Consider the following 26,987-nt stretch of genomic DNA (forward strand, 5'->3'; position numbering starts at 1 on the left):
GGAGGTTTGGCGATGATGACGACAGATATGCATTGTTGTCAAGTAGAAGTTTAAAGAATTCTGTGAAGTACAAACTTAATTTCACTGAAATATCTCTGTTCGTTACAACGTTATAGCGAATTTAAATGTGGGAAGGATTTTGAAAACCTTGTGTATACACATTCCTTTTGATTATCTAAGATTCTGCCACTTCTAAATATTTTTTTTTATTTCCCCAGCAACACACGTCTTTAAACCTGTACCTTTCCTAGACAAGATCAGGAAGACAAAATCCTTGACCATCATTACCAGTTTCCAAAGTTGATTGATTGATTTTGTTTATTTTAGTTTCTCTGCCTTCTCTGGCTAATCGCTAAGATGAAGACGAGTGATGATATGATGAAATTGATGAAGGAACGCGCACAAAGAACACCCATGCCCACGCTAGGATTCTAATCCGTGACACCTGCCGCACTTTCCTTAGGGTCCATCTGTTTATAATATTTCTCAAGGTTCGCGTGTGGAAATACTGTAACGTACTATTTGTGAGTTTTCCCTCTTCACCGTGATCTTCCAGCTCTGATGATTGAAAACGGCTCTCGCCTGATGGGATCCCTCTTATCTTCAACTACACTTATAACACTGAGACAAACCCCCTAGATTCAGTTAAATGCAAAAATATACTTTATGTAACGTGGAAGCATTTGGATTTTTAAAAATCATAACGCATCGCCTGAATATTAAAGATATTGCGAAGTTTATTCCATTTTTACAAAATAAGTAGTATTGACTTCTAGCTAGTACGTTAGTAGTAGGTAAATCCACTGCTTATTTATGCAAGCACGTTATGCCAGATTGCCGGAACGATAGTCCCGTACTACCTGCTTTCTGCAAAGGGGTTCCCCAGGGACCGACCTTTCAGTGGTGGTACCTCACGGATTATCGTTGTTGTGGGTCTTAGCCAAGGGAAGAGCATATCAATTATCTCCGCTGGTTTCTTCCAGTTCCAACCTGCCCTTTCATCCCTAACAGTCTTTCACAAATGAGCAAACCGAAAGGAGAGGTTATGGGAGTCAGAATTCCCCCCGCGCCATCATATTATACAGCAAATTAATTTTTTCCACGATTTCATACTGAGAAATTTATCATCCTTGGATGGTTTCCAAATAACAGGAATCACTGTTTGGAATGGCACAGCAGCATCTATCAGTCGTTGTACCCTTCTGTAGGACTTTCAATTCATCCCCTGCTTGCTTTTTTTGTTCTGGCAGACTAATGTTTATCATTTGGTAAAAAGCCCCCATAGAAAATCACTGGGTGCACCTATGGCAGGACAATAGCCGGGATTCCGATTTAGGTGAGGCCCTACTATCTATTTTTTTTAAAAATGCAATGTTTTAAATAAGATTGTCCCGGGGATATAATACTTAAATACGAACCACAAATATAAAGTCAGTTTGTACAGCAATTCTGACAACTATATTCACAAATTACAACATTATTCAGAATGTCATGGACACCAAACTCACATAGTAGAAAATGTACGATTTTCAAGAATTCCTTACAAGAATATATGCCCACTGTGGCGATATTTTCGAGAAACGATAGAAAGATTCACGTAAACTGTAACATTTGCATTACTTCTGAATCTAATCAGCATACAATTATGTTTAGCATGTAATTTCATCCTAGGTCGATGGCTGGTATGGTCTGAGGGAGTGTACAGATGAAAATATGTGCACTCTGTAAATACTGAGGAACACCATTTAGTATGACATCTACCAAGATTACCAACAAATTTTACCTCCACATCCTTAGCCGCATAACCCCTGGTAAATGCAGCAGACGAATGAGTGTGAGGGAGTGATATTAGCTAAGAGAGCACTGGTGTCATAAAAATAACCTCTCGCTAAAAAAAGCTCAATTACAGAATGCCGGATGGATTAATGGAAAACCACCTAGGCATACGAGAAGAAACCACAAAGATATAATCTGTGTAGGAACATGCAATATTATGACTATGCTAAATCCTGGAAAAATACAGGAAATAGATGATCAAACCCTAGAAACAAAATTACAGATAATTGCATTACAAGAACTAAGATGGAAAGGACAAGGAGAAATCAAAAAATATAAATACTCTGTGCTTTGGAGTGGTAAACAAACTACAGGACAACATGGAACAGGATTCCTAGTAAAGATAGAAATGGTAAAGCATGTATTCGGATTTGAACCGTGCAGTGAGAGAATTTCCAAACTTCGAGTGAAAGAAAGGTTTTGTAATGTAACTTTTATAAATGTGTATGCTCCGACAGAGGAGAAAGAAGATGACATTAAGTAAAGATTTTATGAAAAGCTGCAAAGAGTGCAAAACAAAACTCAGAGATATGATCTCATAGTCCTGTTGGAAGATTGTAATCCAAAGATAGGAAAAGAGGATGCATTAAGTGAAGTAACAGGTAAACGTACATTACACGAGACATCCAATAACAATAGAGAATAAGTATGTAACCATGCTCTCGCATGTGTACACGGTACATAAAGATATACCCAAAGGTACCTGGGTGTTCCCAGATGGAAGAACCATCAACCAAATGAACCACATTCTAGTAAATGAATTGAAAAAAGAAACGATACAGAACGTAAGAACTATGAGAGGCCTGAATTGTGATTCAGACCATTATTTGGTCAAGTTAGTAATTAAACAAAAATTAACAACTTTACAAAAAAGGAATCCAGGATAACACATAAAATGGAAGAGAAGTATCGTATACACAGTAAAGTAATTGTGAAACAACTGAGTCAAAATTTAGAAACTTTTATCGCCACTAAGGTATAAATGAAGATTGAAAAAAAGCCGTTCTGAAAACAGCAATTGATGTAACACAAACGCAAGATCATAAACCAAGGAATGAATGGTTGGATAATTATAATTAATGTAAAATGATAATATGTCAGAAAATGATGCAAGACAAAGATGTCTACAAAGACAAACTATAGCAAACTGAGAGGAGTATGAGAATAAAAGGAGAGTTGCTAACAATGTGTGCAGAAACAAGAAAAAATGGCTAAATAACAAAATTTTTCAACGCTGTGAAATCGCATGTAGGGAACTATACTGATGCAAATACAGCATGTAAAGACGCATCTGGAGAATTATTGCTGAAAAGGAAAAAGTAGTACTCCGTTGGAAAGAGTATTTTCAGGATTTACTAAATTGTGAGAACTTTCTCTATGAAGATCAATTTATGAGACACCAGAGGAAGACACTGAAATAACTGTTCCAATATTTGATGAGGTAAATAAAATCATAAAATCCTTGAAAATGAATAGGTCACTCGATTCAAATAATATCCCAGCGGAACTAATAAGTCATGGAGGACAGACACATGCTAAGGAACAAAATTGGCAAGCTGATACTCAGCACACTGGATAAATAAGAATTGTCACAGAAATTGGTTACATGGTATCATATGCCCAATTTTTTTTTTAAAAAAAGAGACATCTTGCAGTGCAGTAACTACAGAACATATACGCTTCTAAATGTCACATACAAAATATTTGCAATTTTTTAACAAAATAGAATCTCTGAAATTAAATTATGTGAATAGTAAGTCTGATTTAGACCAAACAGGTCCACAATTATTTATATTACGTCAAATAAATAAAAAAATAAAAAATGTTCTGAACATAATATCGAACCGCATAATATATTTATCGATTTTATGCAAGTATTTGACTCAGTAAATAGAAATGTAATTACTACATGCTTGAAGAAATGTAATGTCTCGCATAAACTAATAAGAGAAATAAATTTAACCTTACAAAATACTACAGACAGAGTACAGAAATTACGATCTGAGTGAGAAGTTTGCGATCAACAGACGAGTAAAACAAGGAGATCTATTATCAGCAATTTTATTTCGCATAGTCATGGAAGTAACATTTCAGAAGCTGGAAATTTGAGGCAACATTTTAAGAAGGTTAAGACCAGGGACCTGTAACGTAACCCAACTTGTAACGCTGTCAAGTTACGAACGGAACTATCGATATGCGTTACAATGGCATTGGCGTTCCACACAGTACCGGACAGATTGGACCTACCTACAACCTGGGTAAATTAGGCGTACCGTTACTCAACGACCCATTCGCTTCAGGTACTGAGTGGAACGGGTCTCGGATGGAACGGGTACGATCGTACCCGTACATACTGTACCTGAACGGTGGCTACCGGGTACGAAATGGAATCACAAGTTGGTAACCGGTACTGAAGCACTATGACCAGCGCTTGTTATTAAAATACCGGTACGTGGATAGAAATGGATGAAGCGGGTAACATTTGTAACAGGAACTTACAGTACGTATCATAACAGTTTACTGTCAATGAACATTCCACAGCAGCAAATGGAATACCGATAAATATACACTTCTTTGTTTAAAAATTATTATAATAACTTTAGAAAAAAGTAATTCGTGATCTTTCTGGATATTATTTATCCGAAAAATATGTATAAATACTATCTAGTTTATCTTTCATTAATTTGTTAATAATGGTATCACCTATGCAAAAATTTCGAAGACCGTCACTCTGGCAAACTATTAACAATAGAAACAATTAGTTTTAACAAGCTCATGTATAATATACTAATTACAACGACCTGCGCAGAAGGTCGATATTCGTCATTCAGCCAACCTGTTACTAGGAGGCATGTGCAGTAGACCCCATTACTTTTAAAATAGGTAGGGAAGTGAAATTGAGTTTGACGGTAGATTATGCTAATTAGAGCACGGCAAATCAACATGATTGTGGAAAAACGGAAGTTGATGGATGCCATATTGAAAAATGTTACTTCTTAAGATAGAGACGTGAAATTCGGTTTGACGGTAGCTTATGGGAATTAGAGCACGATAAATCAACATGATTGTGGAAAACCGGAAGTTGATGAACGCCATATTGAAAAATGTTACTTTTTAAGATAGAGAAGTGAAACTCCGTTCGACGGTAGATAATGCTAATTAAAGCATGGCAAATCAACATGAAAGTGAAAAACCGGAAGTTGATGGACCCCATATTGAAAAAAAATACCTTTTAAGATATAGAAGTGAAATTCAGTTTGATGGTAGCTTATTCTAATTAGAACATGAAAAATCAACATGATTGTGGAAAACCGGAATTTGATGGACGCCATATTGAAAAATGTTACTTTTTAAGATAGAGAAGTGAAACTCGGCTTATGCTAATTAAAGAATGGCAAATCAACATGATTGTGAAAATCCGGAAGTTGATGGACGCCATATTGAAAAGTGTCACTTTTTAAGATAGAGAAGTGAAACTCGGTTCGACGGTAGCTTATGCTAATTAGAGTATGGCAAATCAACATGATTGTGGAAAACCGGAAGTTGATGGACGCCATATTGAAAAATGTTACCTCTTAAGATAGAGAAGCGAAATTCGGTTTGGTGGTAGATCTTGCTAATTAGTGCATGTTAAATCAACATGATTGTGGAAAACCGGAAGTTGATGGACGCCATATTGAAAAATGTTACCTCTTAAGATATAGAAGTGAAGTAGTGGGATTGACTGTATTACTGGCGCGATAAATGATGAGCCCCCCTCAAGCAGATTTGCTTACACTTAAAACAAGCTCAACATGAGCATATGAGCTTTTTGCTCAAGTGTGGAACCCTGTCTAATCCAGGATTTTTGTAAAAATGCCCTCAGGAATTTCCTGAGAAATGATGAGCCCCCTCAGATTGATTTGCCCATACTTACAAAAGTTGCATCAGCCAGATTTTTGTCCATAAACTTGTCAAAAATTGATATTTTTTTGGCCACACCAGAAATTAAGCCAAAAAGCTATATACACACACACACACACCCATATACACACATATTTACTTCCAGTTTAAGTTCAATTGGGCACCAGGCTCAACTTACATATCCAATATTAAAACAATGCAATATGCAGAGACCCTCTAGAATTGCTCCGTGACTCTCTCATTTTTTATATTATATGTTTGCATGTTTCAAGTAATTCTCCTCTGTGTCAGTGTGTACAATTCCCGAGACGGTAGTATTGATTTTTGCTTTGCATGTTTCTCTTCTGCGCCGGTGCTTACAGAAATTCCTGAGTATGGAAGCTTTGCGTGCAAACAAAAAAATTGCATCAGCCAGTATTGTGAGAGTGGCTGAGGAGAACAGATGTGTTTTTACAGTGCTTCTCATACTTACAGGCCTGTTTGATTTAATATGAATATTAAATATATATTGAACAATATTTTGCCTGATATTTGTTACATCTAGCTTGTTTGTTGTAATCCACTCTTATTTAGGGTCAGGCCTATATCTGTCCCAGCTTGTTATACAAAAATCAATATATAACACTCAGTGCTGGGTCATTGCCATTCTAGACATGCATGTCTGTGCAGGTATTTGCGGAAGGTCAGTGTGAATGAATATTTATTCTCTTTTTCCACTTGTGGGCTATTGGCTTTACAACCTGTCATAAGATAAGCCTAGAATTTTGATTTGAACCCCAGGAAATTTTATATAAATACCAAAGCCAAAAATATTAACACACACACACACATACACATATACACACACACACAAAGCACAGTGCTGAACCCAACTGATATTTTTATCCAGCATAGAGTTTTGAATTGAAGCCCAGGAAATATATATAATAAACCAACAACAAAAATGCCGAATCAAAAATATTGCAATCAGTGTAATAAGAATATATCCAGCCCCAATTGGGCCAGACACCAAAGGAATTGTAACCCAGACAAATACAGAACCCCCACAAAAATATGCCCCAAATGCAATAGAAAATATAGCATGGAATATTTCACATATAAACATAAAGGTACTTGCTCTGCACAGTCATCAACATTGCTCCCAGAACCATCTACATCTGGTCTGAAAAGGAAGCATGAAGCACCTGTTAATGCTGGACCTGCAAAGCAGCTATGCTATGCACCCATCCATAGCAGTTTTAATGGCCAATTAAGAGATTATCGGCTTGTATCAGAGCCAAGATGTGGCATTAACAATTTTTTGAACAGTGTAAATCCTGATCTGCAGGCAATTCTAAATGCACAAAATGGCTCTTATAAGCGGTCCCTCAAATTGTTTACACAATATAAGAAACCAAATGGCACAAAATTTACACAGCCCCACATAACAAAAACTGTACCTGTATATTCAAATGCAAATTCAGACACAATAATAAGCAGGTTGATAGATCAATTGAATATTAAACACTCTGAATTTGCAGCAAAAGAGTCTGGATGGAGCCTATGCGGCTCTCCACACAAGTTATATGTTAATATTTCTGAATTCAGCCCATTACAAGGATCTACATATTTGCCATTACCTGCCAATATTAAAAACAAACAAGCTGTGGTTAATATTGAAAATAATGATGAGAAATGCTTTTTGTGGTGTATTTTAGCTGCTTTGTATCCAGTTTTAAGGGATCCAGAAAGAATAAGTTATTACAAACAACATGTACACTTTTTTGACGATGCAATGGAGGGTTTGGAATATCCAATGTCTGTTCAGAATATTGATACATTTGAAAAAAAAAAAGGCCCGGGATATTAATGGCAAACAATTATCTATTAATGTATTTATTTGTTCCACTGGCCGTGACAATTGCTTGATAGAACCTCTCAGAATCAGTACAATTGATGATGATTCTGCTGTCCCGATTGATCTGCTCTTAATTGAAGAGGATGGCAAATATCATTACACTCTGATACATAATCTTGAAGCTTTAGTGAGAACACAACTAGACAAATCCAATATAATATTCAAGTTGTGCAGAAGATGCTTAACTGTATTTTATGGTCAAAAAATGGTGAAGGGGGTTCGTGAAGAGAGTGCAGAAATTGCAAAAAACAAGTTAATTGAGCATCTGAAATACTGTGGCAAGTATAAACCTGTTCATATGGTAATGCCAATGCCAAGTGAAAATGCAGAATTCAAAAAGTTTGAAGCCTTGTTGGAACACCCAAAATATATAATCTGTGATTTTGAATCAAACCTCAAACCTCTTGAATTCTGCAATCCAGATCCTGAAGAATCTTCAATTACACCATACCAGCTACATGAACCTTCCAGCTTTTATTATGTGGTTGTACAGGATGGTGTTGTTAGTAAAGAATATTCATACATGGGAGCAGATGCCATCAAAAAATTTGCACATAAAATAGAAAATGAGTGTCGTGACATAGCATCTAACATCTTATTAAAATCAAAACCCATGTTGCCTTTAACAGAGAAACAGATTGAAGATTTCAACAATGCAGAAAAATGCCCGGTATGTGATTCTGAATTTTCAGATACAAAAATCAAGGTGAAACACCATTCTCATACAGATGGTAAATTCAAAATGGCCCTGTGTAATAGCTGTAATATTAAGATCAAGAGACCAAAATTTGTCCCCATATTTTGCCATGGAGAATCCAATTATGATTTTCATCATCTGATCAGATATGAGGGGTTTGACAAGCAGAATTTGAACATTTTAGCTGAAAATGATGAAAAATATATATCTATTAGCAAAATAATTAAAGTTAATGGTGTTCCTATTCACATAAGATTTCTTGATTCTTACAGAATTTTATCTGCTAGCCTGGCCACACTGGCCACTCAATTATCTGATGATCAATTCAAAATCACATGTGCTTTGTTTCCAAATCAGGACCTGAAATTAATTAGGCGGAAGGGTGTATATCCATATGATTATGTTACAGATTTTTCTAAATTTGATGAGTGTTCCCTGCCACCACAAGAAGAGTTTTACAGCAACATCAGAGGATCTGGAATCACTGATGATGATTATCACCATGCCCAATTGATGTGGAACAATTTAAAATGCCAGACATTTGGTGATTATCACATGGCATATTTGAAACTTGATGTGACCCTCTTAGCTGATATATTGCAGGCATTCAGAAAATCTTCCATGCAAAATTATAGACTGGACCCAGTGTATTTTTACAGTGCGCCGGGCCTAGCATGGTCTGCAATGTTTTTAAACACTAAAAAGCAATTGGATCTGATCCAAGATCAAGATATGTATCTGTTTATGGAGCAATGTATAAGAGGGGGGATGGTGCAATGTTCTCAGAGATATGCCAGAGCAAATAACAAATATATGCCTGATTATGATCCAGCACGGCCATCAAATTATATACTGTATGTGGATGCAAACAGCCTGTATGGTTATGCCATGATGGATAAACTGCCATATGCAGGGCTTGAATGGGTTGAAGATTTCAATATTGAAGATCTTAATAATTTTGATGACAGTAATTATGGCCTATTCTTAGAGGTTGATCTGACAATTCCCGATGATTTACACAACAAATTTTCTGATCTGCCCCCAATTCCTGAGGTTCAGTGCTCACCTGGCTCTAAACAGAAGAAGCTCATGATGACACTGGAGCCAAAACAGGGCTATGTCATATATTACAAAAACCTCCAGTTCCTGATGCATCATGGTGTCCAAGTGACCAAACTTGGCAAAGTTTTGAGGTTCAGGCACTCAGAATGGTTGAAATCATATATTGATACAAACACGGAGCTTCGAACATCTGCAAAAAGCCAATTTGATAAATCTTTGTTTAAATTGATGGTCAATTCTGTATATGGCAAAACAATTGAAAATGTCAGAAAACATACCGATGTTAAAATAATTACTGACCCCAGCCTGAGCAAAAAATTGGTTGCAAAGCCTAATTTCAATTATAGAAGAATTTATGATGAAAATATGGCACTTTTCAACATGAAAAAAACAAAGATTAAGTTTGATAAACCTATTTATGTAGGGGCTACAATATTGGAATTGGCCAAATCACATATGTTAATATTGTATTATGATGTGTTGAAACCTTTTTATAAGGATTGTGTAAAATTGATGTACATGGACACGGATAGTTTTGTTCTTGATATTAAAACAGAAGATGTTTATAAAGATATGTCACAGCCTGAATTGTTTCAATACTTTGATACCAGTGAACATACAGAGATTCAACACCACAACAAAAAGGTGCCCTGCAAGTTAAAAGATGAGACACTTGGTGATGTTATTGTGGCATTTGCTGGGTTAAGTGCCAAGATGTACAGTTTTAAAACATGTAGTGGTGTTGCTGCCAAAAAGGCCAAGGGCATTGGCAAAGTAACTGTGGAAAAAGAGCTTGAATTTGAAGATTATAAAAATTGCCTCAAATCCCAGAGTTTAATCAGAACATCAGAATCCAGAATTCAGAGTGTGGATCACTTATTGACTTCAAATGTAAGAAAAGTGGCTCTGGACCCACATGATGATAAGAGATGTATTTTATCATGTGGCATACATACTTTACCATGGGGTCATTGTGATTTGAAAAATGGGGATCAATGCCCAATTACAGAGCATGATTTGAAATAAATAAACATGCCTATGAACTTATTTGGGTTTAAAAAACAAGGTATTATGGACCTGCCAACACCACAAGCCTCTTCTGATATACAGTCTATACTGTCTAAACTAAGTGGCTTGTTAATTATTCATCTGAACAGCATACTTACAGATATTGATGATGAAACAGGCAAAAAATTGTACATATTTAACAATAATTTAAATCATTACCAATTACCTGTTGGTGGGCAATTACAATTTATTACAACCCCTGAGGGCAATGTCAAGATTTCAATAGGGAGAAATATTTACAGAATTAAGCACTCAAACATGATTTCTGGCATTGTTTATACTGTTTCTGCTGGTGACTGCTTATATATTGAGGTCCCTGGATCATATGATAAGCTTATACCCTTTTTTATAGAATTAAGAATCAGATACTCTATAATAAATAACCACTAAACAAAATGCCTAATGATATTTTTGGCCATACAAGACATGAAGATCACAGTGATGAGATTTTGATGCTTGATGTCAGAGTCAAGAAATTAAGAAGTGATTTACAAGCTTTACAAACCACACTCAATGCCAGCCTTCAATTAGAAATTACAAATTTGCAATCACAATGCATGGACCCTCTCCTTAAAATTGATTCTGAACTCAAATTGTTGCTTCAGAAATATACTGATTTGGCCACATTGGATAATTTTCAAAGTTTAGAAGAGGCTGTAGCAGCTCTTCAAGCCAAATTTAAGACCCAGGCCACCAATTCTGAGCAATTGAAACAACAATTGGAAGAGCAGATAAATAATGTCCAGGCACAGCTCCAAACAATTGTCAAAAGCATAAAATCACAAGAAGATTTTGATCTAGTGATTTCCACTCTAAAAGAACAGATTCAGTCACTCCAAATACCTAATCTGGACCCTCGGAACAATGCCATAGCCGAGGTTAAAGAAAAAATTGAGACACTTGAAAATTTTATGAACAATTTGCCATCTTCTGATGCTTTGAATGCAATAACTCGGAGTGTAGCAAATATTAAGCTGCAACTTGAAACATATGAAGATTTTGGAAAAATTCAAAGCACCATAACTCATCTTGAAGGTACAATAGCAGCAGTGCTAAGTGATTTGGCAAATGTACTAGAATCCCGATTGCCTGGGATTGTAGATACACTTGTCAGTGTCCAGCACCAAATCACAAAGCTTGAAAACCTCAACACTGAATCTGAACTATCTCATTTTCATCACTTGATCGATGATATCCAAACAAAACTTGAAATTTTACAACAATCCACACCCTCTCAGGCAGATATAGCCCTGCTCCAAAATGCTATGCAAAATGTGGCTGATGCTTCTGAATTAAACAATGTGAAATTGGCACTTGAATTTTTGCAAAATACAGTATCAAATCTGCCTACATCACAGGAACTTAAAAATATTAAGAGAGCTGTGAATAGGATATTGAAATCAGAAGATATCAAGAATATCCAGGCAGAGATCAAACATCTCACTCAGACAGTGGCCACTCTTCCAACTAATCAACATATTAATGAATTGCATGCCCTGTTTGAGGATATCAGAAGACAGATCCATGATCTTACAGCTCAAAATTCAAAATTGGCAGTTGTTGAAAATTTGCAACAAATTGTAGCTAATATCAAGCAACAGCTAGGAACCATGGAATCCAATCAAGCAAATGCTCTGTCTGTTTTTGCCACCCAGCTCCAATAAATTGTGCAACAATACAAAAAACTTGTTGTGGACATAAAAATCAAGCCAGGCCATGATGATGTTGTTAGGACCATCAATGAGCATCTTGAATCTGTAACAAGCAGATTGCTCACAGCAGAAAAGGAAATAACAGGCATAATTGAAAATCCTAAACATACAGTAATTCTTGAATTGTACAGCATCCCCAACAAAGAATATGATTCTCCATTTACACCAGGAGGCAAAATATATATGCTGTCCCCTGCACAATTTTATTACCAATTTTTTGTTGGGGCACATTGAGACCAATCAAGATCAAATATTGGCTTCAGCCACAGGCACACCACTACCCCACCTTATCAATAACAAATGCTGATAACAAAGTGAAAATCACCAGTGTAGAATTGGAGGATTTTACAGATCCCAATACATTGGAAACAGCCTATACTGAAGATGATGGCTCTCTGGAATTTAAAATACAAATAGGGGATAAATTATATTTAGAAAATCCTGCAGTCTCAGCTGCTGAACACCCTATAGTTGCAATATTCTTGTTTACATATTATGTCTAGACAAATTATTGTTGATGAATTACACAGACAAGCCCGACATAATTTTAAGAGACTCCCAGTAGTCACAAAGGGCATAGATGATTTATGGCAAAGCGACTTGATTGAAATGGCGAGTGGACAGTTGAAAAACTTAGACAAAATCAACAAGGGCTACAAGTATCTACTCACTGTAATAGATACATTTTCAAAATTTGCCGGGCTGTGCCACTCAAATCCAAGACTGGAAAATGTGTTACAGAAGCCATCAGAACAATCATCAATCAGAGTGGAAGATCACCGCGCTATTTGCAAACAGATAATGGCAAAGAATTTTATAATTCAGTGTTTCAACAATTTATTAAAATCCAGGCAATACAACATTATTCGAGTTACAGTGACCTCAAGGCCTCAATTGTAGAGAGATTCAACAGAACCTTAAAAAATCTTATGTATAAACAATTTACACTTCAAGGTAATTATAAATGGATTAATATTCTTCCAGAACTTCTACATAAATATAACAATTCAGTCCATTCCACAATCAACATGAAACCCTCTGAAGTAACTTCATCTGATGAGCAAAAATTGATCAGCACTGTTTATTATCCTAGATATCAGCCAACAATAAGAAAGGCCAAATACAAGGTGGGGGATCAAGTAAGAATCAGCAAATATAAGCACTTATTCAAAAGAGGCTTTACAAGAAACTGGAGCACTGAATTATTTACAGTGGTTCAAGTTAAACCCGGGACCCTTAACACATATATAATAAAGGATCACCGAGGAGAAATTCTCAAAGGCCGGTTCTATGAACAAGAGCTCAGCAAAACTAAACAGCCTGACACATATCTCATAGAAAAAATTATCCGCAAAAAAGGCAACAAGTTACTTGTCAAATGGCTGGGACTCCCAGAACACAGCTGGATCGATGCAAACAAAATAATAATATGAACACCTGGGATGTTATAAAGAGGCTGCCAGAACCTGAACAGCAGAATAAGAGAAATGGCAAATTGCTGCCTGAAAATATTAGGTGTCTTATTGTTGGGCCATCTGCTTGTGGTAAAACTACACTAATGGTTGATAATTTTTTATTGGCACCCAACTGGTTAGACTGGAAAAACAGGCACTTGTATATCTTCTCTAAGAGCTTGGAACAATTAAAATATCAGCAGCTGATGAAGCTATATGATGGATTGGATATTGCCACTTTTGAACCAGATGTTAAGCCACTCCATGAATGTCTCGATAATTCTGTTGTTGTGTTTGATGACATTATACTGGATAATCAAAACAAGGTTAGAAATTTCTTTACACAGGGCCGGCACAAAAATATTGATTGTTTCTACCTGGCACAGACTTTTTCAAAAATACCGAAGCAACTGATCCGAGACAACAGCAATTTTATATGTGTGTTTCATCAAGACCATACCAACCTCAAACACATACATGATGAATATGTAGGTGGGGACCTGAGCTACAATGATTTTTCTAAGTTTTGCAGCAGGTGCTGGAACCAGGACAGTTATGGGTTTGTCACAATTGATATGACAAGAACACCCAATAGTGGCAAATACAGAAATAAAATCAACAATTTTCTAGACATTGAAACATATAATAAACATGAAAAGGCCAATAATTGATGATCTTAAATTAAGAGATTATCTTGTAAAAAGATTTAAGGGATGGAAATCAGAGAACCGTGGAATTTATGAAAAACACAAACAAACAGAACAGCCTGTAATTGATGCTATTAATAATTTAGGTAAAAATATCAAAACTGTTACAGAGCAAAATCAAAATTTGATCACAGAGCTTGTACCTGTAGCTGCAAGGAACATATTAGATTATCCATTCACCCCACTTTCCAGTATTCATACACCTAGTCCTATTGCTCCTAGAAGAATTGAAGCTACTCAGGATCCTATTGAATTGGGTCTTCTTGCTCAAAAATATTTAACCACACCTAAAGACAATAAAGATGAGGTGTTTGGCTTATATGCTGACACAGAGCTTGATGGCAGCATCATACATAGAATTGGCAATTTCAGAGTAACATTTATGGGAGATGATATAATTGTTTATTCAGAATCTCGTCTCGGAGAAAAAGGTGCTTTTGTTAAATATGCCGGCACACCTGGATTGTGGGAACTGATGACTAGGAAAAGGCCTGGCAGCTATACAGATCAAGATTATGAATATTACAAAGAAATATTAATAAAATCAGATGCTCTATACCAGAACAATGATCCCACACAAAAAAGAGTCAAGTCGAGCAGTGGGGCAAAATACAATAATTTAATCAAGCCCATATGGTCACAAATCAAGACTGGCAGTGGAATCAAACAATACAACACCCTGCCTAAAGAATTTGTGTGGGTTGATGATGTCAGGAAACTTGTAGATAGGTTATTGGTGATAGCTGGGGAGGAAAATGCTGGGAACAACAATTTTTACAATGAAAAGGTTGGAATTATGGACATGATAAGCACAAAATTGTCTAATTTTATAGTGAATGACACTAAAGGGATTGGATATCTCATAAAAATTATTAATAATCTACCACCTAAATTTTGGAATATTTCTGAGGGTCGGGGCCTTGTTAATGATATTATAAACAAGCTGCCATTTGAACTACACATTCCAGGCTATCAATATTGTGGTCCAGGCACAAAACTGGATCATAGATTAAACAGAGGGGATCCTGGTGTTAATCCTTTAGATGCTGCTTGTAGAGACCATGACATAGCATACAACACACATTCTGATCTTGACAAAAGACATGTTGCAGACAAGAAATTAGAAGAGGCTGCATTTGGCAGATTTGTAAGCAAAGATGATTCTTTGAGTGAAAAAATAGCAGCATTGGGTACCACCATAGCTATGAGCACCAAACAAAAATTGGGGTGGGGGTTGTGAATATCGTAACGCAACTCCCAAGCTGCGTTTGGGATCGAACCAAGAACCTCTAGATTTAATTGGGTGATGTAGCTATTCCTCATTCATCTCTTAGATGGTTATCACTCGCTTGGCCTAAATGTGATAAATGCAAGAGGTTACCTTTTAAAGGAATGGCGATAGAAATTAGCTTAGATTAAATATGGGTTTTATACTCTCCATGACTGAACCGATATGGATTGGTTAAGGAAAGGATATCACTTGCCTTACAAATATATGGAGATTGTTCCTAGCTTGTCCTCTCAACTATCACTTGTCTCTTGTCACACACCATCGTCCAATAATCGTTCCCCACTTCGTTCCTTTCTCACAATCCGTAGACCTTACTCTCTCTCGTATTCTCGCCAACTGATCACACCTCCTGACAATTCCAACACTCATGCCACATACGCCTTCCAAGTCAATCACCCGACCTTTGCCTGATTACTTATTCAGCATTCCTTTCTCTGATACCTGCTATGCTAAGACTTTATACTTCTTACCCAATACCTTGGGTACGATACGCTCCTCTACCCCCTAAAGAAAATCTTTTGATTTTCACCTAAGATGAAAGATTTAAAGTTGTATTCCATATCGATCCTTTCTATGGAGATTTTTTTTATTATAAAATATAGTGTACTAAAAATATTGTAATAACATACCATTACCCAGAATATATGTAAATGGAATAATATAGGTCCTGAAAATATAGATATATCACAAGTCTCGATAGAAAAAAGAGAAAAAAAAATACATGTCTGCGTAAAGCATATAAAAGGTAATCACTGGCACGTGAGTTTGTTATGCTAACTTGACAATCTGCTCGTGCGCGTATTCATTGAGAGGCTTACGCTACACATCTGAGTTCCAATACTACATGATGACGTAGCGAAGTCCGTGCATAAGCATGCAACACTCTGACACCACGTGAGAAAATTATAAAAGCATTGTTCCACAAGAATGGATCTTGTCAAAATTTATGTCTCAATGAGGCACTAGCGAAGTAGTATGTAATTGATCCTGTAAACACTGACACTGCACAACACTATTAAATATTTTGAAGTTAATATTTACAAAATCAGCAACTTTTGTGATACTCATCCGAGTTACACTTGCACACATATGTTATATTATCGATGTAAATTTCACCGTCTCTTACTTTAGTGTATCACGTAATTATCGCTGTCGTTTTTATTTATAATATATGTCAACTATCAAAGTAAATATTTAATTAGAAAACTTGAAGTTAATCAAAATATATACACTGTATCAATAACTGTCCTTGAATAATAATATATGTACATGAATTTATGTATTTGAAAATAAGAATATAATAGTGTTCGATAGATAAAATCACAGCACTAACATTTGTCCATAAAATAATCCTTGAGTTATCCTGATTCTCACAAAGAGTTCAAGTAAAATACCATAATTTTACTCTTGTTATCATCACTTAATAGTCTCTGCGTATAGCAATGAAGTTTCTTCTTGAACCAAACCACGTATATATATGTATACAGTCAATTCCTTGTGGCCGTGAAAAATGTTTTTCACTTTGATGCATTAACTTTGTAGCTACAAATATTGTCATTGATGAAAAACGTACAGTAGAGAACTGCATTGTTAATGTGAAGTATTTAGTTGTATGTAAATATTCCTCCAAATCGATGTATGTATTATCAGCGTTGAATGTCAGGTCTCACTACTACTTGACTTCAGTAGGAGTTAATTAGAATAGAATGAAGGAGATCCGTGTTAATCGATTTGGTGCTTATCAACTGATTTCGCTGAACTGCGTAATTAAAACTGATGAAAGGTCTAATTGTAATTCATGTTTCCACGTGTCGAAAAATTAAAAGAAAAATCTCAGGAATAAAAATCTTGAGAAATTCTTAAGAAAGTTCGTAGATCAAAATAATTTATCTGCGTCCTTCAGGTGTAAATCGTGTTGATTTCTTATTTCTCCAAGGTTTTAGCTGGTGACCATCTCTAGACGTTGACATCTGTGAAAAAGTTGAACTGAGGACTGTTAACATGGTTTCATAATATTGTTAAAATGTTCATTTCACCGTTAAAATTTGAATTATCTGTGAGGCAATTCAGGTAGGTTTTGGAAAGGAAATTTACTTCATATACCGAACAGGCATTTCCTCCTGATCGTTAGTGTAATGTTGTTCGTGAGAGAACTTAATATGTCGGTATGTGTAGAGGTTTTGTTGAGACAAGGGCGCCTCTAAGTCACCCTTATTTTAAGAAAGTAGTACTTGTAAATATTACAAGTATGAAAAATCTTGTAGTTGAGGGTTGTTACATTTTAGGAAATGGAATTTGAAAAGGAGTACCGGTTCAGTCATAACATTTACTCTTACTATAAATTACCCAAATTCTGATGAATGCCATCCTTTACACACCAAATATAATTACAATCCGGAGAAAATAAATAAATAAATAAATATAACTACTAATAATTACTAAAAGCAAATTGAACTTTACATATGAATTGAATGTAATATTGTAAATACTCTTGAAGATGTTATGAGTGTATACTGTATACTACTGCGAAATTTAAATTATAATTGGTTTCTGAATATATATGAACGCTTAAATTGACTGAAAATATCTATAAATAACAATTGAATGAAATGAAATACTTCAAATATTACCTAAAAAAATAATGTGTCGAATGATCGTCCTTCTGTTAGTATAATATTGTTAAAAATAACGTCATTAATAAAGAATAATTGTAAAATACACAACTTGCTTATACTGTCCATGACAATTGGAATACGTAAAATAATATTCTAAAAATCCGAAATTTCGTTGTCCATTATAGACTCTTTCTCCCCTAATGATATTGTTATCGGTCTAAGAATATTAAAAATATATATATAATTGTGTATACAAAAAAATATGGAGACAAAAAAAATGAAAATTGACAATTGGTAGTGTTCAACTAAATATATATATATAATCACCTAAAAATAAATGACATAAGAATGAAAACTTAATTGCAATTTATATTCCAAATGTTGCCAGATGAAGAAATATCGTTCTGAACGGACATAAGGTTGAATGTTCTTTTGTATCCTTGAAGTCGATAGCCTGAGTTGAAAGAATGCTCTGTCGGCAGTTTATTCAGTTCGCCGGCTAATGTGGAATGTGAGATATCTGCTGTTTAATTTGCAACGTGTTGGTTACTACATGTCAAAAGAGAATTTTGCTCCTGCCGATGTAGGTAGATATCGTTGCCGCAAGAAACGAATAGAATGCCTAACTTGCATATTTCTTCAGTTGTTCTGTCTTTCTGAATGTAACTCAAGTTTCCCCATTGCTTAAAGAGGAAGGACATTTCCGTTGTACCCTGGTTGAACTTTATCCTTTTGCTGACGACATATAATTTATCATGAAGACGTTCGAAGCTGATTTTCGATATCGTTTTCAGAATGTGAAATACATGTGAGGGAAATTTTAAGTGGGAATTTTACAAGATGGGAAATTTCTACAATGCGGAAAAAAAATTTAGGAAGTACTCTAAGTAACTTGATTATAACATTCAATAAACTAATTGAGTCGTATTTGGAATGAAATATCTCAAATTACATGGATCAATGTAACTTATATGTAACTGTCGTAATTCATCTCATGACTGTGTCGTTAAATTGTTAATAAAATGTGACAAGTGGCTGCTGATAACTCATGATCGTAGCTGTAACTTCTCCTATGCTCTTAATAGACTGATTAATCTTCGTATTAGATTTCAAATCTAGCTTTTATGTAAAGTTATGTAAGAAAGATATACAAAATAATTAAATCTCAATGTAAAATGCGTATAATTGTAAAGGTAATCTTAATATTTATATTATTTCCATGTGATGCATTTTGTTTGAACTTTATAATTATCTAAGCACCAAAATATTCACTATTCTCTTCGTATTATTATTATCTATATTATAATTATTATTATCGCAGTACTTATTTAGTTATTATTGATCTGTAGTTCGTTTAATTGAATAATTTACTGGCTGTATGCCTAGTCAGCTCTTATTATAACTGTTCTCTTTATTTAACGTTATTTAAATCTTATAAAACTCATAATCTCATATTTCTGTCATTTATTTAATTATTAAAATTATAAATGTAATTAACTTAAATTTAAGAATTGAAATATTAAAATGTGCAATTGTTTAAAACCCTATTTTGACTAACCACGCTGAATCATAGAGAATTTTAATTCTCATTTTCCTTACCGAATGTGTTTAACACATTTTATTCATAAAAAATACTAAAGTCTATTATTGACTTACACTATTTATCTTTTGTAGTTCACAAAAGATTATTTCCATCAGTTCTCTGCAGGCCTACAAAAATCTGAGGAAAATTCCTTGCGCGCAATTTATATTCATCACCATTCCCTTTGTTCACTATCCGTGAATACAATAATATTAATTATTATTATTATTGCGCGTTACTGTACTTGTTGTTCATTATTATGAAACCTCGATGTCTACGTGTTATAACTAATGATTTTAGTGTGGTAATAACTAGTTTTACACTGCCGTGCAATTATTAAGGGCTAAACAATAATATTTCACATAATTTTAGTGTTTGTTCGTTTAAAAAAAAATATTTGCAAGATGTAACATTTATTTAGTGCATCAGAGTACTGAAAAGGAAGTTACGTACAGGGTAAAAGGTATGTTCTCACTCATTCACTCCTGACTGTTCCTGTTCTTCAGTCTCATCATCACCATTTACATTCTCATCGCCGCTACCGTGTTCCGAAGCGTAGTATTTCTTCAATCTCTGGACCGAAATTGAGTCCACGACTGTCTGTCCTCGTTTTGTCTTATATTCCACTTTGTAAACATTGGGATTTTCTTTTGCTATAATTTTACAAGGTCCTTTATATACTCCCGAAAAGCATTTAGCGGTGTGTACACGATGACTACCATCGTATACTAGAACCAATTCTCCTGGCGTAAATTCAATGGACTGATGACGTTTATCGTAGTACTTTTTTGCTTGTCGGTGGCGTTTCTGTAGAGACTCATAAGCTGCTGCTCGTGCTTTTTCGAGAATCTTGAATCTCATCTCGTTGTTTACATTCACACTGGGCGTTAAATGTAGTCCGCTCTCCCAGACTAATCTAGGCGTAAATCCATGAAGAAGAAAAAATGGACTGTTCTTCAAATTCTCCTGGTAATTAACATTGTACGACCACACGGCCGATTGCAAGTATAAAAGCCAGTCTGTGTGTTTTGAGTTCACGAAGTTTTTCATAAGTCCCTGTAAAATAGCATGTGATCGTTCCAATAAGCCAATTAAATTGTGATTAGCTGCTGGTGCGAATTTAAGTTGGATTCCACATTTCTCCGATAGTTCTTTAAATAAACTAGCTGTGAATGAAGTACCTCTGTCCGTATCTATACGAGATGGACATCCAAAGCGTAGAATTACATTTTCAAAAAGGAAGTTAGCTGCTGTCTCACTTGAAGTATCTGCTACTGATTGAGCAATTAAAAATCGAGTACCATGATCGATTGCACTTAGTATATATTTATGGCGGAGCAAACCACTTGGTGGATACGGTCCGCTAAAATCTAAAGCGATTCTATCGAATGGTTTCTGTGAGTTGAACGTTAAAAGTTCTCCATATGGCGCTCCTTTTATGCGCTTATTCTGCTGACAAATTACACACTCCTTGACCATTTTCTGAATATGGTTCTTCATGAATGGAAAGTAAATCCTATCCAACGCATTTTTGTATGTTTTAGTGAAGCCATAATGCGCTCCTCCAGCTGGTAAACTATGCAATGTCTCAATGACAGTGTTGCGAAGTGACTTTGGTATGCATAATAATTTTTTAGTCGTAGCCCCCAGTTTATGTTGTCTGTAAAGAAGTCCATTTTCCATAACGTAATAGCAAGCTTGCCTCTGCAGGGAGGGGTTGGGTGGGTTGTTGCCCCCCTCGTCTTCTTTTCCTTCCAAAATATTGATGATATTTCCAAAAAAAGAATCCTCTCGTTGGTGTATAGCAACATCAATTGTCTCATCTAACAATAACAATGTACGTGGCTCTGGAAGCTCCTCGTCTTCATCCTTTGGATCATGTTCTGTTTCTCTGCTGATAGCATCCGCCATATTTTGTGTAGTTTTACAGTGAATTGGCGTAAAATCGAACTCGGCCATCAACGTGTACCATCTAAATAATTTGTTTGAAAGTTGCGTTGAGGAGCGAATGAATGTGATTGCTTGGTTGTCGGTAAATAATTCGAAATGTCTCCCAAGTAAAAAGAATCTGAATGACTTAAATGCGTATATGATTGCCAACAATTCTTGCTCGATGGTTGAAAGTCGAGTTTCGTGGTCTTTTAAAACTCTACTGCAATAGGAAATAGGCTGAAAATCACCGTTCGCATTCGGTTGTAAAATCACCGCGCCAATAGCCTTACTGCTTGCATCCGTATATACCCTTACTTCTTTTGATGGATCATATGCCATTAATACAGGAGCTGTAAGTAAAGCCTCTTTCAACCTCTCAAACGCAGTTTGCTGTTCTTCCCCCCAGAGAAATTTCTTCTTTTTCCTATCAATTTTTGCAAGGGAAGTGCCATCTCGGAATATGATTTTAAAAACTTCCTGACATAAGATGTTAATCCGAGAAATGTGCGAACTTGTTTCACAGTTGTCGGTGTCTTATATTTCTTGATAGAATCAATAATTTTGAAATTTTATGTCCTAAAGCAATAACCTCAGTGTAGCCGAAGTGACATTTTTCTATTGCAAGTTTCAATCCCGCAGCCTGTAAACATTGTAACATTTTCTCCAGAGTTACGAGCATTTCGTCAAAGGTATTTCCGAAGCAAAATAGATCGTCCACATAATGCGCAAAGTGATTGGGATCTAAATTTGAGCACGCTAGGTGAATGCAACGAGTCATTGCACTTGATGAACTGACGTGGCCCTGTGGCACGACGTTCATTTGATACTGTGACATTCCTGGTATTGTAAATGCTGTATATTTCTTACTGTCCTCGGTGAGAGGAATATTAAAGAATCCGCTCTTCAAGTCTGCCGTACAGTAATATTTCTTGCCCCCCATATTGTATAATATTTCATTGATGTTATTCACACCCAGAGCGTCAAATACAGACGAAACATTCAATCTGCGATAATCCTGGCATAATCTATAACCCCCCTTAGCCTTCTTTACAAGGATAACTGGAGAGTTAAAGGGTGATTTTGTAGGAGAAATAACACCTTGCTTTAATAAAGTCTCAATCTGATCTTTAATTTCATCACGAAGGTGGACTGGAATCGGGTAGGATTTTAAGTGAAATTCTGTATCATCTTTTAGTTGAATTCTATGTTTATAATTCGTGGCTCTACCTATATCATCCTTTGACCACGCAAAAACATGTGGATATTTCATTAAAACAGCCAAAAGTTGCTCCTTTTGCTGGGGTTCTAAATTCGGATTCACATCAAACCGACTAGGGTCCGCCCGTGCGTCACTGACGTTCCCTAACTCTTCCGTCGCAAAAACCTGTGCCTGTTCACCAATTTCATCCTTATTCTCATCATTATTGTTACTCATGATTGGCCTATCCCATGTTTCAGCTTTCCCGATAATAGTGCCTTTCTTAATTGTAACATTATAATTTAAAGGATTTGTGATCCAAATGAGATTCGAATCCGGATTAATAATTGCTCTGGCAACCATCTATCCCGTTTTCTCTTGAAACTGTAGGTCCGGTTCCAAGAGTGTCCTATCTTTGTCATATGAATTAGCCAATTTCAATGGAATGCACAAATGTGTCCTGGGTTTCACTTTTATCTTTTTAGCAGCTACAAATTCTGGTTGCAAAACATGATGTAACAAATGGGTAACTTTGATTGACACGTCAAAGGCTTTCTTATTCTCATTTTTAATTTGGTTTCTAGGAGGTGTGCCAAATCTATGCAATGTAAGCTTATTTTCCTCAAAATCTAACTTAGCCTTTTGTCCCTTCAAGAAATCATTTCCTAATATAGTAATTTGATTAAAATCCTTAACAATTCTAAATGTGACCCCTCTAATCGCAGTATTTATATTAAATCGCTTGGCATTGACTGGTATGTTCTTATCTCCCGTTACCGAAATTTGACTTCCACTATCCAGGATGAACTGTCGAATTTCCCCATCTACTTTCACATTGATGTAAATCAAATCTTCAGAAGGAAAAGTAGAGACCGTTAGTGTTTTCCCCGTAGGCCTTGCACCTAGGTCCCCGTCATATGCAGGTCTTACTCGTTTAAAATTGCTTCTGTTATTACGAAAAGTAGAGTGATTTGCATTAACAGCCTGATTAGTATGGTTATTTGGATCTTCGCGTCCCTGTTGTTGCTCCAAAAATGTTCGCGGCGATGAAGATGAAAAATGCGAACGCTGAAATCGAGGGTTACCGCCATTGCGGCATCGCCCCCTATGCGAGCTTTGCGACTGTGTGTCGAGATTATTATTGTGGTTGTTATGCCAAGTATTTCTATTCTGATCTCTATGATTACTATTATGATAATAGGTTCTTCTATTGTTTCTGTCTCTATGTTCATATTCTCTAACTGGATATGAGAATGTTGACTCAGTGAATGAATGTTTTTTCCGATGATCTGCAAGTGCATTTACTTTAGCCTCAAGATTCTGAAATTGCGAAACTAAATCTGACTCATGAGACTGGAGTCCCGTGTTCGACTGTAATTGATCAAGGTCTTGTTTCAGTGCATTTAATCTTTCCTCGATCTCCCGATTAGCCTGAGAATAATTTATGTCAACATGACCATTGACCGTGCGCTGCAATGTGATAGCTTGCTGAGTCGGCATGTAGGCTCGACTCGATTCAGAACACGACAGAGCTTTCATTGTCTCACATTCAGTTTCTAGAATTTTACGTTTTTGCACAAGATATTTGAATTGTTCAACATTTTTCAGGTCTCGTAACATTTCATGCACTGAATCATATTCCCTGTTATAAACTTCTTTCATAAAGTTAGGTTGTAAACCACCGCTTATTTGCTTCATTTGCTCACTAATGTCCATGGCAGGATCTAATTTTAATAACAATAACTGTTTTTCTCTCACATACTTTGAAACAGGTTCATTTTCCTGATGGAAGCGTAATCTGATTTGTTCTTCTAATTGAAAAGTGTCCCCCGGTTCCGTAAATTCTTCCACAATTTTAGTTTTTAAAGTTACAAAATCTATATCCTGTGCTTCCTGAGTTAGACCCCAAGTATTGAACCATTCCAATGCTGAATCAGCCAAAAATGCCGGTAGCATTTGCCTTTTCTTTGAGTCATTCCACTCATTAAGAATAGCTAAACTTTCAAATTTGTCAATGAATTTTAATACATCCTCGTGAATGTTACCTTGAAACTGGATAGTTTCGAGAATGTTGGGGTGGATAAATCTAGATTGCGCCATGATTCTATGATTAGCCTATGCGCAGGAAAAATGCTTGATTAGCTTAAAATTAGCACTAAGTTGCTTGTTTACATTTCTCATCCCCCCGTGGCTTTGACAGGACATTATCAGCAATTCAATTGTTTACTCTCCCGGAAATTTGATAAGTTAGGTTCAACAATCGCGTAACAGAGTGACGACAGTACCGAACACATCTTTAAAATATTTAACCAACCTTTATGCAACATCCTAATGTTAATTCTCATCTTTTCACAAGCCAATCGCCGAATAACCTAGTTAAAACTCTACTCTTATTTATTTCCGTAGCATATTGCTAGGCCTACCTTTTGCTTTCTTTTCTTGATCTTTGGTAACAATTGATAATTAACACAACGTGAAGCGCTAACAAGTGAAAATTCCGGCGCCATATCGCACATACGTAATTTGAAAAGCTAGAAGGCTCTATTATTTTCATCATATTTCGGGATGAAATAGATGAAAATCGCAGTATTTCACGTACTGTATCGCATTTGCAAAAAAATGGATGAGAAGCCCTAAGCAGCCTCCACCACGTAACGCAATTTGGGGTGGGGTTCAATTCTAAATAAGTTAACAATTTATTTTCATTCCTGTAAGAAATGAAAAGGCCCACGTATCTCCACCACGTAACGCAACTCCCAAGCTGCGTTTGGGATCGAACCAAGAACCTCTAGATTTAATTGGGTGATGTAGCTATTCCTCATTCATCTCTTAGATGGTTATCACTCGCTTGGCCTAAATGTGATAAATGCAAGAGGTTACCTTTTAAAGGAATGGCGATAGAAATTAGCTTAGATTAAATATGGGTTTTATACTCTCCATGACTGAACCGATATGGATTGGTTAAGGAAAGGATATCACTTGCCTTACAAATATATGGAGATTGTTCCTAGCTTGTCCTCTCAACTATCACTTGTCTCTTGTCACACACCATCGTCCAATAATCGTTCCCCACTTCGTTCCTTTCTCACAATCCGTAGACCTTACTCTCTCTCGTATTCTCGCCAACTGATCACACCTCCTGACAATTCCAACACTCATGCCACATACGCCTTCCAAGTCAATCACCCGACCTTTGCCTGATTACTTATTCAGCATTCCTTTCTCTGATACCTGCTATGCTAAGACTTTATACTTCTTACCCAATACCTTGGGTACGATACGATATGTATATAATAAACCTACAATGAAGGCCAAGGGTGTTATGTATCAAATACCTTATGCAGGTCTTAAATCTCTTGGGCCTATTGACAGTCTTTTAACCAAAAAGCAGCGCAAGAAAAAAAATTCTTGTATTGCAAAGGGGCATGGTATGAAATTGTTGCTTAGTACCCCCCAATTAAAAAAATTACAGCAATCAAGAAAAAAATCACATGTGGGGGGATTTATATTTACCATCCCTGCCATCTTAGCTGCTCTCGGGGCTGTTGGGAGCTTGGCCGGGGGATCAGCCGCCATAGCAAAAACAGTAATAGATGCCAAGAAAAATAGGGCAGAATTAGATGAATTGAAGCGCCATAACCTGGCCATTGAGAAACAAGGCAAAGGTGTTAAAAGAGCCATGAATAAGTTTAAAAAAACAAGAGCCGCTTACAAACCAAGATATTGAAGCTTTAATCAAGCCACTGGGCATCAAACATTTTAGAGGTGTGTACATGTCTGATTCTTTACCAGAACAACCACTCAACAAAGAGTGTGGCATTGTTAATTTAGATGAGTACAAAAATCAAGGCACTCACTGGATCTGTTATCTTAAATATTTAAAAAATGAGGCATTTGTATTTGATTCATTTGGAGGTGTTCCACCTGAAAATTTAATAAAATATCTAAAATCACCTAATCTTTATTACAATAATGCCCGTGTTCAAAACTTCAAAGATGTTAATTGCGGACATTTGTGTTTATCTGTTCTTAG

The 26,987-nt window shown here is 35.9% G+C and overlaps 1 protein-coding gene across 1 annotated transcript in view; it reads left to right on the plus strand.

Moving 5' to 3' along the window:
- Window positions 1-26,987, plus strand: part of LOC145977724 (juvenile hormone esterase-like) — a 144,032-nt gene that overhangs the window by 93,565 nt on the left and 23,480 nt on the right. The gene's annotated exons all lie outside the window — the stretch shown is intronic.

The sequence above is a fragment of the Lepisma saccharinum genome, chromosome 23 (assembly GCF_977018435.1).
Source record: "Lepisma saccharinum chromosome 23, izLepSacc3.1, whole genome shotgun sequence".
NCBI lineage: Eukaryota > Metazoa > Arthropoda > Insecta > Zygentoma > Lepismatidae > Lepisma > Lepisma saccharinum.